This window comes from Centruroides vittatus, unplaced genomic scaffold, assembly GCF_030686945.1.
Source record: "Centruroides vittatus isolate TY-2023 unplaced genomic scaffold, ASM3068694v2 contig_2289, whole genome shotgun sequence".
Classification (NCBI taxonomy): Eukaryota; Metazoa; Arthropoda; class Arachnida; order Scorpiones; family Buthidae; genus Centruroides; species Centruroides vittatus.
This window is the reverse complement of record NW_027121428.1, coordinates 11,049-19,554: the sequence shown is the minus strand read 5'-3', so window position 1 is coordinate 19,554 and position 8,506 is coordinate 11,049. Positions and strand designations below refer to the sequence as shown.

Here is an 8,506-nt window from a genome sequence, read left to right as displayed (position 1 = left end):
AACAAGAGAAAGGCGACGTGCAAGATTTACGGGCAGCTGGAGGAAAAAAAAAAAAAAGTAATATGTTAGAACATATTCGATTTTCAAAGTTAAACAGATTAATTCGGTTTTTCTCGACTTTTCTTCTTTAGAACATTCGATGAAAATCGAACGATACAATCAGAACACGTCGTGAAAATCGAACAATATTACAATATTTGATTTTCAAATTCGACCTTTTATTAAAAATATTTAGTTTGTTGATGAAATTACTCTTTTTCTTCTGTGACTATAACGTAATAATCTTAATCTTCGCTATTATTACTTTTGCCCGAGCAACGCCGGGCCTATCTGCTAGTAATTTTATATTTTACATTCCAAAATGAACATATATCTTCGTTATTTTCTCTTACATCTGTGAATTTAGTATTTCAAACTGACCTTCAACTTAATAGTTTTTCGTAATGTAGACTGTAATAAATATTTCGACGAAAAGCTACTAATTATTCTTTCGTCACACATGGATTCATCTAGAAACAAAACCTCCTTGAAATGTTCTTGGTTAAATCAAACTCTTTATATTATATAAGTGTTTGCAATTCCACTGTTCAGCTTTTCTTAGAACTAACCATTTACATCTATAGTCGGTGAAAAAATCGGGGGCAAGTCCGTATGGATCAGAAATATTATAAATATTAAATTTGTTATTAATAGAGATAGACAAATATTTAAGGACAAATACTCGAATACTTTAAAATATTGGAGTATTTGTCCTACAATAAACGAGATCTCCAATATTGCATTTATAAAAAGTAAATTCGAATACTACGAATACCTCCAATATCGTACGATCACGGTGGCTGATGTAGAAGAACCAAAGAGGGCTACTTACTCAAAAATTAGTAATATTTGAATAACTAATAAATACATTTTATTAACACGTGCAGAATGATTATATTATTGACGGTCCGATAATCCACATTTGCCATCTTAAATGTTTATAAAAACGTCTTGAAGTTGAAACAAAAATATTACGTTTTTTTGTCAACGTATCCCTTTACAGAGCCTGGCCTAGGAGTATTTTCACCTGAGGCAGAAGGATAAATGTCCGCTCTTATCTATACTTTTTTATTTATAATAAGTATTAAATAAAAATAAATAATTAAATGATTTTGGAAACAAAATATATTTATTAGTTATTAAATAAAAAAGTCGCAGAACGCAGAAATAGTACAACAGTAGTAGGAACATAAAATTGCACAATTTACGAATAAAATCACAGCAACATTAACAAAATAAGTATTACACGTGAGATTAATTATAATATTACAAATTTTTAGTAATTTAATTTAATAGTAGAGACAAAATAATATCAATAATACTCATATAAATAAATGCCCAATTAAGAATCTTTTTTAAAAGTTTTACTTTTCTCGCTTTTGGTGAAGCAAATTCATTATTTATTTTATCAAAATTGATTTGTTTTGTAAATTCCTGCTCGATTGATAAAATTTCCCACATTTGACAACTTTTCCTGAACAAGTGGCGATCTTAAATGTGCTTTGATAACTATTAGTTTACTGAAACCTCTTTCACCAGAAGCTACAGTAACAGGTAGTGTTAGGAGTATTCTCAATGCAACTTCTAAATTTGGATAAGACTGAACTAAACTATATTCATTAATCGTTTTTAAAAGAACCAAACTTGTAGCTGTAATTCTTCTCATTCTCCTCAACTGTAGAATTTTATTTAAGAAAACAAGAAATCGAAAACCAGCATATAGCATGATTCTTATTTTGTCACAAATTAATTCTAAAATGCTGAAGAGACGTGGTCTGTATGCAGAAAGCGTCTTTTAAAAACGATTAATGAATATAGTTTAGTTCAGTCTTATCCAAATTTAGAAGTTGCATTGAGAATACTCCTAACACTACCTGTTACTGTAGCTTCCGATGAAAGAGGTTTCAGTAAACTAATAGTTATCAAAGCACATTTAAGATCGCCACTTGTTCAGAAAAAGTTGTCAAATGTGGGAAATTTTATCAATCGAGCAGGAATTTACAAAACAAATCAATTTTGATAAAATAATTAATGAATTTGCTTCACCAAAAGCAAGAAAAGTAAAACTTTTAAAAAAGATTCTTAATTGGGCATTTATTTATATTTGTATTATTGATATTATTTTGTCTCTTTTATTAAATTAAATTACTAAAAATTTGTAATATTATAATTAATCTCACGTGTAATACTTATTTTGTTAATGTTGCTGTGATTTTATTCGTAAATTGTGCAATTTTATGTTCCTACTACTGTTGTACTATTTCTGCGTTCTGCGACTTTTTTATTTAATAACTAATAAATATATTTTGTTTCCAAAATCATTTAATTATTTATTTTTATTTAATACTTATTATAAATAAAAAAGTATAGATAAGAGCGGACATTTATCCTTCTGCCTCAGGTGAAAATACTCCTAGGCCAGGCTCTGTAAAGGGATACGTTGACAAAAAAACGTAATATTTTTGTTTCAACTTCAAGACGTTTTTATAAACATTTAAGATGGCAAATGTGGATTATCGGACCGTCAATAATATAATCATTCTGCACGTGTTAATAAAATGTATTTATTAGTTATTCAAATATTACTAATTTTTGAGTAAGTAGCCCTCTTTGGTTCTTCTACATCAGCCACCGTGATCGTACGATATTGGAGGTATTCGTAGTATTCGAATTTACTTTTTATAAATGCAATATTGGAGATCTCGTTTATTGTAGGACAAATACTCCAATATTTTAAAGTATTCGAGTATTTGTCCTTAAATATTTGTCTATCTCTATTAATAACAAATTTAATATTTATAATATTTCTGATCCATACGGACTTGCCCCCGATTTTTTCACCGACTATAGATGTAAATGGTTAGTTCTAAGAAAAGCTGAACAGTGGAAGTGCAAGATCCTTCTACCTCGTCACGTGATCTTTACAAGTGTTCCGTCCCGAGTCGTTCTTTACGCCTCGAGATTGTCCGTTTGATGGTCCGTTGAAAGATCACACCTCCACACTCGATAATTAGTTATATACAGTTTATTTACAAATATTTACAAAGATATACACTATGTAATAGCATTACGTACACTACAGTATCGAAGCTGTGATGCAGCACGTCGACTTAGCTGGCCCGGGAACACGAGTCACTCTTCCGGAGATGGCTTAACCTCGTGGCCGTCCGTCTCTACAACAACCTTTCTCCAGAGGACTTTCTAAGAGGAGAACACTCTCTCTATCCGCCTCAAAGGTCTGCCTGTTGTTAGAGACCGCCACGTACCAGGTCCCTCGCCCTTTCTCCTCGCTTTTTTGCCACCCTTCCAATTTAAGGGATTCTGGCACTGCCTCCTGCGACCAATCACTTCCTTCCCCTTCTTAGAGCCTTCCAAGACGTCCGCCCTATCCCCCGCCGACGTAGCTCACATTTGCGTCCGTGCTTTATTTATTTTTGTTTTCTCAAGCTGGCCGGCACGTGGCCAACACATTGTCCCTTAAGTGGAGACGCTACACCTTTGATTCTTCCGGCCGTTTATGGCCCCGACCCCAGGTGGGAGCAATTACCTCAGTCGGGCGGTTTCTTTGACACAGGCCACCAAAGGCGACCTTTATAAGTGGAATTGCAAACACTTATATAATATAAAGAGTTTGATTTAACCAAGAACATTTCAAGGAGGTTTTGTTTCTAGATGAATCCATGTGTGACGAAAGAATAATTAGTAGCTTTTCGTCGAAATATTTATTACAGTCTACATTACGAACAGGGCCGGCCTTCTCGATAAAGGGGCCCGGGTGCAAGAAACTATTTGGGCCCAAATGTTTTTCTAAAATAAAAAAATTTACAAACACGAACATATATTAATGCATGTTTATTTAAAGCGTAATTTTGTTCTTGCTAATACATTAATTACTTCAGAAAAATTACAATTTTTTGCAATTTCTTTTTCGATGCTTAATATAGCAAGTGCATTTAAGCGTTCTGCACACATGCTGGATCGAAGATAATTCTTTATTAATTTTAATTTGCTGAAAGAGCGCTCAGCACTTGCTATAGTAACTGGCAACGTAAAGAAAAGTTTTAATACAGTTAATACATTTAGAAATAACTCATTATAATTATTATTTAGTATGTATTGCAATATATCTTGTGCGTTATTTACATCCCTTTCATTCAAAATCAAATCCCGTAGCAAACCAATTTCCTGGATTAGGTTTTCATCTACATCTTTGTTATAAAAATTTACAAAGTTTTTGGAACATTTTTCTAATTCATGTTTTTCTAAGGTTTTCATATCAGTGATTAATTTGAAATCAGAAATAATATTTGGTATACTTTTAAATCTATCTTCTATTTGTACAATAACCGTATCAATTAGAGTGTTAAAAAAAATAACATCTAAATTCCTCTACCGGGTTTTCTATAACTTCATCTTCTGCTATTTCGGAATATAACCTTTTTCTTTTTCGTATTCGTTTTTCAGGAAAATGTTCTGAAATATTTAAATTACGTGCTAGCACTTTTGCTTCGTCTAAAAATGTGTTAAATTTTGTTCTTAAATTTTGGATTTCAGTTTTAATTTTATTGACTAAATTAAAAGCCGACTCAAGAATAATTGTTTTTGCTTGAAATAGTATATTGATTGCGTTGATTTTAGACAACATTGCAAACCATACTACTAAACATAAAATAAATGGCATTTCTTGTATTGAATCCAATAGACTTTTAGCTTCGGATACCGCTGTATTATCGTTACTTACATAAATAAATTCTTCTAGGGCATTACAAGTTTGTTCAAACTGTGTATACACTGCTTTAACCGAATCTATTTTGGCTTCCCAACGAGTGTCACATAATGGTTTAAGAGTAATGTTTAAATGTTTTTGTAGAATTTCCCATCTCTTTGTAGATGCAGAAAATAAGCAATATAAACGTTGCAATATCCCAAAAAAATTTTTACAATATATACTGCTGGAAGCGGCATCACAAATTAATAAATTAAAAGAGTGTGATAGGCAAGGCACATATATTGCATGAGGGTTTAGAGCAATTATTCTAGATTGTACACCTTTATATTTCCCTTTCATGTTGCTACCGTTGTCGTATCCCTGCCCTCTGCAATTCATAATATCTAAATCAAGCTCACTTAATGTTTTCAATAGAGTTTTTGCTAGTCCTTCTCCAGTCACATCAGTTGCTTCAATAAACCTTATAAATGACTCATTTATAATTAATCTTTTCTCTTCAAAATTTACATACCTAATAATAACTGAAGTTTGTTCCTTATGGGAAATATCAGGAGTACAATCCATTTGGACACTATAGTATGTGGCTGCTTTTATATCGTTTTTAATTTTGTTAAGGACTTCATCTCCTAACGCAGAAATAATTTGTTCTTGTGATCTATGTGCTAAATGATGCACAATTCTATTTTTCGAATTTTTTATTCTGTTTATATGATCCATTAACACAGAGTCGTATTTACTTAAAAATTCGATTAAACTTAAAAAATTTCCATTATTAGGCGTTCCTATTATTTCATGGGTTCCTCGAAGTGGAAGATTATTACATGCTAAAAATAGAATCACATCTACAATTCTTTGAAATAGTAATTTAAGTCGTTCCGTTTCCTTATTTATATTAACTTGATTAGTTTCATCAATAGTCGAACATAAATTTAGTCGTTTTAGTAATTCTTTCCAAGCAATAAACGAATTAAAGTGACAAATAGAACGCTCATGATCTTGAATTACAGTTGACAGCTTTCTCCAGTTACTATAGCCACCTATAAACCGTGTAGATTGTTCATTTCCTCTTCTTTTAGAAAATAGTATACAACAAAAACAAAATACCGAGTCTTGCGTTTTTGAATAAATTAACCAGCTGCGAAGCTGGGTTTCACCATTTGGCATTTTTTTAAAGTAGTACGTAGTGGAAAATGACCTACCTTCATCATTCTTAGCAAAAACTCCTTTGTGTTGTACAGGTCCGGTTTTAACACAAAACATTCGAAACTTATCAGTTATAATACTTGGCCATAAATCTGGATCACTTATGTTCATTTGATCATATTCGTTATTGTCATTTTCGACGTTATTTTCTGATTCGATCATATTTGTATAAACATGCGGTTCTTCAACGAATTTCACAGTTTCAACATTTTCATTGCAAGACTGTGTAGTTTGTGCGGAACTTTCTTCTCCAGTTGAAGCTTGAACTGTAACTTCTGAAGTCGAAACAATTTCATTGCTGGAATTACTTCGTAGCCAAGAAAACAGATCTACTTGTGATTTCTTGAAATTTAGCTTTTCTACTTTTTTCTTTTCTGCTAATTTTCTTTTTTGACACCCAGAGGGATATTTCCTTGGCATGGACATGATTAGATGTAACAATAATTAAACGTTTTGTAGTATGACACGTCTTTCTTTCTCGTGCTGAACTCGAACTCTCACAACTTCTCGGAGGCTCCTTGTAAAGTATTGATCTTTTAGCAGAGTGGGAACAAAAGAAGCGCGACCTTGTCAATTGGACCCACGTGCGGTCGGGTAATACCACTTGTAAGGTCAACACCTTACAGAGGGAAAACAAAGGAAGCGCCGGCTTTGTCAATAGGACCCACCTGTAGGCTGTAGTCAGACCGAAAGTTCCAGAAATAAGACAGACAAAAAAAGATAGAAGAAATTATAAAAGAAACATTAAAACTACGATTATATACCAGGGGCGTGCCGTGACATTTGATGATAGGGAAGCTGTGTTTCTGTAAGAAGCCGACATCCAGGGGCAATCAGTCAATTGCGCGTCAGTGATGGTCTAGGCTCCATTCGTATCGTTTATTCGATAAGCCAGTAAAAACCGTAGACTTCTCTAAATGCATTTTTAATATCACGATTACATTCCGAATCGCTAGCCACGATATAAGGGCTACAATTAAAAGTAAAATAATAAAAACTTACTCGGTGAAATAAAATATGTGGTGGATGTACTGGTACATACAAAATATTCTTCAATTATATGAATATACTTTTAAAGAAAATTATAATTAAATATAGCTTTGCAAAGAAACGTACAGTACATAAAGATATAAAATATTCTTTACTTTTAAAATTTTAAAACAATGTACTTAGTCAAATAGCTCCCTACCAGTGGCTAATGGATGGAATCGAAGACGGTTGCAGAGGACTGCCAAATCCCCAGGGTGCTGATACCGGTCAATGTCAAATACCTCTTTTGTCGCATCACTAGTATATCTCAAAGGACGCGACAGGGCTGTTGTAAATTTTAAACGTTTCTCACCATAGCCGTAAAAATCTAAATATGTTAAACTTAAAAGTCATTTGTTTTCTAACTAATTCGTTTTAGGACCAGGTGTTGTCCACGGAAATTTCCAAAATTTACAACTTTTCGGTCACTCTCGTCGAATTGGAAAAATTTGTCTTTATTACATCTAATACAATATTTCGAAGAAATCAGTCCCCACTATACTCGGCTGTATATTGGTTCGGTTAAGCTTTTGTTTAAGTAATATTCCGGCTCTTTCATCGGGGTTTTGTTTATGTCCCCAATTCCCTAATCGCTTAATTATTTAACTACTTCTTAAGTAGAAATAAGTCGAAACCGGTTACTTTCTACTCGAATATTTGTAGTATCGGGAAAAAAGTGGAAAGACAAATTTTTATGACAAACGAATACATAAATCGTATAATTTTATATGGCCGACGGCCACAGTATTATTTTCATTTCTTAACGCGGGCTATATGGTTTTGAAATTTTTTTTAAAAAGTCGAATTTAGGTGGGGATCCTCGGGAGTTCCCCGAATCAAATAACAAAAACTAAACATTCGCATCATCGAGAATTAGTTTAAAGATTGTCGAAATTCAGAGATCTACAATAATAATGTTTACGATAAAATGTACTTTTCGTCATACTGATAACGATAGGAATATTGTCAAGTTTTCGTGTGCATTCTTGATAATGTTGGGGCCCCCTCAATCGCGGGGCCCCGGTGCGTAGCATCCGCCGCACCCCCCCGATGGCTTCGGCCCTGCATTACGAAAAACTATTAAGTTGAAGGTCAGTTTGAAATACTAAATTCACAGATGTAAGAGAAAATAACGAAGATATATGTTCATTTTGGAATGTAAAATATAAAATTACTAGCAGATAGGCCCGGCGTTGCTCGGGCAAAAGTAATAATAGCGAAGATTAAGATTATTACGTTATAGTCACAGAAGAAAAAGAGTAATTTCATCAACAAACTAAATATTTTTAATAAAAGGTCGAATTTGAAAATCGAATATTGTAATATTGTTCGATTTTCACGACGTGTTCTGATTGTATCGTTCGATTTTCATCGAATGTTCTAAAGAAGAAAAGTCGAGAAAAACCGAATTAATCTGTTTAAATTTGAAAATCGAATATGTTCTAACATATTACTTTTTTTTTTTTCCTCCAGCGCCCGTAAATCTTGCACGTCGCCTTCTCTTGT

At 32.9% G+C, this 8,506-nt stretch overlaps 1 long non-coding RNA gene across 1 annotated transcript; it reads right to left on the bottom strand.

Annotated features, from left to right (window-relative positions):
* Positions 1 to 6,717: 6,717 nt before the first annotated feature.
* On the bottom strand, positions 6,718 to 8,047 carry LOC136971044 (uncharacterized). Its single transcript, XR_010880091.1, has 2 exons — positions 7,117 to 8,047; positions 6,718 to 7,040 (listed from the first exon to the last, which is right to left on the bottom strand). It is a non-coding gene; the product is annotated as an uncharacterized lncRNA (long non-coding RNA).
* Between the last annotated feature and the right edge of the window lie 459 nt (positions 8,048 to 8,506).